General features: G+C 49.3%; 1 non-coding gene across 1 annotated transcript; it reads left to right on the plus strand.

The window, feature by feature from the left end:
• Window positions 1–3,690: 3,690 nt before the first annotated feature.
• TRNAV-CAC (transfer RNA valine (anticodon CAC)) lies at window positions 3,691–3,763 on the plus strand. The gene has a single exon. It is a non-coding gene; the product is annotated as a tRNA-Val (tRNA).
• Window positions 3,764–4,959: the final 1,196 nt, after the last annotated feature.

The raw sequence follows: 4,959 nt of genomic DNA on the forward strand, positions 1-4,959 counted from the left end.
CTCTCCCTTCCCTTCCTTCCTTCATCCCAGCCTCTCATCCCACTTTCCCCAGCAGGAGAGAGGGCCGCACTTCCCCCCTCCCACCCCCTCCCCGGGCCGGCGGGCTCGGCTCCGCGCCCTCCGCTGGGGCCGCCGCCATCTTGCAGGATGCAGGGGAGGGAGCGGCGAGCGTGCAGGCGAAACAATGCATCTTTTATGAGGCGTCCCCCCACCCCCGCCTGGAGGTCTTACATTAACGCGGCATTGATTTCCCTCGGAACAGAGGGGCCTCGCGGCCCCCCCACTCCAGGGCTCGAGGGCGGGGCAGGACTTGGAGGAGAGAGGGGGGCCACCCCAGGGGTGGCGGTAGTCGTCGTTCGAGGCCGAGAGCCCGGCCGCCAGGACCCTCCCACCCCCAGATCCCCGAGCTCCGAGGGGCAGCCCCCGCAGGTGGACTCGCTCCGCAGGGGGACGCCGTGAGCGCGGCAGCCAGCCTCGGGGTTCCCAGAAGAGGTTTCGGGCTTGAGCTTTTCTAGCAACTCCTGGACTGTGAGCACCGAGCATCGGCCTTGACATTGGCCAGAAAGGGCTCAGAAGACCCTCGGCTGCCCCTGGGGCCCGCTCTCTGTGGCCAAGCCATCTGGGACACGTGTCTTCCCCACCCTTCAATCCGCCGTGACTCCGCCTTCCTCCCAGCCCGGTTTTCTTCCCCTCTTCTCTTCCATCTTGCCACCTCACTCCCATCCTTTCCAGTTTCCGCCTCCCTTCTCCTCTCTCGTCCTCTCCCGGTCCCCCACCCTGCTGACTGCTCCCTCCCCCCCCCCACCTTCCCTGCGTGCTAATGGCCCGGTGGCAGGCGACTCCGCGGCTGTTTCCGGGGGAGTTGAGTTTGCAGCCAGGGGAGATGCTGGAGCGACTGGGGAGGGGAGAATTATAAACATAAACCTGGGATAATGACGGTGGTGCTAATGGGGCTGGCAGCCGCAACGCCGGAACCCCCCACCCCCTCCCCACGCAAAGACCAGCCAGGGCTTCCAGGCTACAGTGAGGACCCATGGTCCCCGTCATCTCTCCGCATGGGCCACGCTGGGTATACCGGGTCCTGGCTAGTTTGGGACACCTCTGATGCATCTCCCCGCTGGATCTCAGTTCAATGTGCAGCTTGCCACTTGTCTGCCGTGCAGTCCAAGGGCCAGTAGGGACCAACAAAGGGAACGGTGGATTTTTCTGGGTCTCAGGCCCCCTCCCCCTAATACTCTACCACCACTCTGGATCCCCACATCTCTAGGTTTCCTGAGGTCACGCCACCCACAACAGGATCTCTTGCATACAACTGAACAGTCAGACTTGGATTTTCTTGCCTTTTCTCCCGTTTCAGAACTATGTGACCTTGGACAAGTCACTTAACCCCTCTGAGATTCTGTTTCCTCTACGTTTAGGATGATAACAACCATCTGCAAAAAGAACCTGAATTCACACGCTTCTGTGGCCTCTACCCTAGTCCTGCCCCCGTCATGGCTCACCTGGATTACTGTGGTTAGGTTGCCTCTGCCTTGAACTCCTTCCTTCTGCCTTCACCCCTCTCAGGGCTGAGTATTCAGGATGCTGCGATCCATCCATTCCTATGGCTCTTAGATTCAATCCAGATCCCTCACTCAGCCTCTTCTGGACCCCTCTCCCCATTGCTTACTCCACTCCAGAGCCACTGAGCCTTTCCACTAGCTGTTCCCTCCTCTGGGAACACCCTTCCCCCTAGATCTCACATGCCTGGTTCTACCTCCCTTCGTCAAGCCCCTGCTCCATGTCACTTCCATGGGCTCTTCCCCACCACCCCTGGTCACTTTCCATCCACCACCTTTCCAACACTTCCCACCTTCTGTATTGCCTTGTTTTCTTTGTTTTGGTTTTTGTGGGGGGAGGTAATTAGGTTTATTTATTTATTATTTAGTTTAACATTGTGCATACTAAGCATGTGCTCTACCGCTGAGCTATACGCTCACCCCCTGATATTGCCTTGTTTTTGTGTCATGTTTGCTGCCTGCCTCACCACTCCCCACTGGAAGACAGTCTCTTTTTAGACCCTGATTCTTGTTCTCAGTGTGTCCCACAATATCTGGTATCTATTTGCAAATATGTGTTGAGTAAGTGGACTCAATAATTGAGTGTTGTGACTATGTAAGGGTATGTCTGATGTAAAGTCCTTGGCATATCACAGGTATTCAATAAACCAGGGCACCTTGCTTCTTCGTGAGGTTGGAACCTAAAAAGGATAATCTGGCTGCATGCTCTGTGGCCATTCCCAGTCCAAAACCTGGGGAGATAATTTGCAGTAGGACATATTCCCTCAGAAGGAAAATGTTTGCAATATATCTGACAGGTATATCTGACAAAGGAGTCACATCCAGAACATATAAAGAGCACTTACAAGTGAATAAGAAAAAGACAGCCAAATTTATAAAATGATAGAAGACTTGGACAGTTATCAAAATGACCAATAAGCACATGAAAAAAAAAAGCTCAGTGTCATCAGTCATCAGAGAAATGCAAATAAAACCACAATAAACTATCAGACACACCCACCAGAATGGCTAAAGTGAAAGGATGCTGATACCAGGTGTTGCCAAGAGCAACTGGAACTTGTATGTACTGCTGGTGGGAACGTAAAATGGTACAACCACTTTGGAAAACTGGCAATATTTCGTAAAACTACACATAGACCTGCCTCGTGACCCAGCAGTTCCAATCCTGGGTATTTATTTACCCAACAGAGAACATGAATTTGTGTTCCCCAAAAGTCACATGCAAGAATGTTCATAGCAGCTTTAATCACAGTAACCAATCACTGAAAACAATTCAAATCTCCATCCACAGCAGAGTATGTAAACAAATTGTGATTCATCCCTACAGTAGAATACTACACAACAAAGAAAAAGAACAGGCTAATAAAACTTGCAACAGCAAGGATGAGTCCCACAGGTTTAATGTAACATGAAAGACACCAGACACAGAAGAGGACACACTGGATGGTTCCATTTATATGAAATTCAAGGACAGACAAAACTAATCTGTGATGACAGAGTCAGATTGGGGAATACTGACTTCTAGGAGAGAACACGAGGGAACTTTCTGGTGGGATGGACCTCTCTTGATCTGGGTGGTGGGTACACAGGTATATAACATGCAAAAATTCATTGAGCTGAAACTTAAAATCTGAGCCCTTTACCATATGCAAATTATACCTCACTCAAAGGAAAAATAATAAAAGGGAAAAACAGAGAAAAGAAAACATCCCCTAGAGCAGTATGTGACTCAGATGCTGGGTCAATCCTGACACTTCCCTCCTCAGACATTTCACAGCAGTCTTCCAGTGTGGACAAAAGTTGGAAAATTTAAGCAGCTGCCTCAGATTCAGGAGGGAAGTCCAAGGGTGGGCGTGCCCCACCCCCATGTCCCTGCGGTGACTTGAGCCTCTAGTCTCCAATGGCCCTAGGTGGTCCAGTCTGAGGGCAAAGGGAAGCTCTTGAGGTCTCCTTTCTTCTACTTCCTCATTCTCTCCCAGCCCAAGCTGTGGGTCCAGGCAACTCCTGTACCAGAAACTGTTAGTGAGTCTGGTTGCCATGGTAGCGGGGCTGTGAGGCCCCAGGAACCCACTGCTCAGCCTCCTTGTCCTTGCATGGGGAGCTTTTCCCCCTTAAAAGTGAAATGGGACAGGGAGGGTATAGCTCAGTGGTAGAGCGCATGCCTCACAAGCACAGGGTCCTGGATTCAATCCCCAGTACCTCCATTAAAATGAAGAAAGAAAGAAAAGCTAATTACCACCGGCCCCCAAGAGTATACAGTGCTGTATGTCAATTATATCTCAATAAAATCTGGAAGAAAAAGATTTTTTTTAAGTGAAATGGGAGCCAAGAGAAGAGTACCCCTTCCCTCTGATCTTGAAGATGCTTCCCCCACCTGTTTTGCCACAAAACTCCTCTAGTTTGGAGACAAGGGTCTGAGTGGAACCCAGACAGTGGTTAAAAATGGAGAGGGAAGGGGTACATCTGATCCCTGGGTTTTACCAGCCCTCGTAGGTCCTAGAAAACCCCCTCAAGATATATCATTTTTTTCCCAACTTTGACGTCCTGTTTGTTCATCTGTTTTTTTTTTTTTTTTCCTAAGGGAGATGGTGGGTGTAGGTAGAAAGGGCATTGCATTTGGAGTCAGAAGGAAAGAAAGGTCAAGGGTCCAGCAGCCTCACTGTGTGGATTCAGTTCATTCCCTAACCTTTCTTTTTCCTCTTTTATGAAGTCAAGACAATAATTCTACTTTATAGCATTACTGTGAGGACTTAAATGGATTAACACATGAAAAGCGCTTAAAACAACTTCTAGCATGAGACTGTCACTCGATAAATCTATTATTGTTTTTATGTTCCTGGTCCTGTGCCAATCACTTTCATGTGTAATAATGTATGTAACCTTCACAATGGCTTTGTAGGAGAGCCATTATCATACCCATTTCATGGATTAGGTAACTGAGGCTCAAGTTCCCTCAAAGATGAGAGCATTCTCCAGGATCCCAGAAATTCTGGACCCTTGAACTATCCAAGCTTTCAGCTCAGATGTGAAACGGGCTGGTGGCTTTCCACTGAGGATACAGAGCAGGAAATACACTCAGTATGTACCCAAAGACAGTAAAGTTTGCCCACATTTCCAGCCTTAAGGAAATCCCTGTTGATTTTTAAGTGTTTATCCTTCTAGTCTTTCTCAGGGCAGGACTTTGGGTCAGGCAGAACTGGGCTTAAGTCCCAGCCTGACTACTATATGCTATGTGATCTCGGGCAAGTTTCTTAACCTCTGTGAGCTTCAGTTTCAGCATCTATTTATGGGGTTATCATAGTACCCACTTCATTGGATTGCTGGGAGGTACAAATACCCTGTCAGCTCTTATTATGTATATCAACAGTAGTTTTTCAAATACCTATTCAGGCTTTCTGTA

The sequence above is a fragment of the Camelus dromedarius genome, chromosome 27 (genome assembly GCF_036321535.1).
Source record: "Camelus dromedarius isolate mCamDro1 chromosome 27, mCamDro1.pat, whole genome shotgun sequence".
NCBI lineage: Eukaryota > Metazoa > Chordata > Mammalia > Artiodactyla > Camelidae > Camelus > Camelus dromedarius.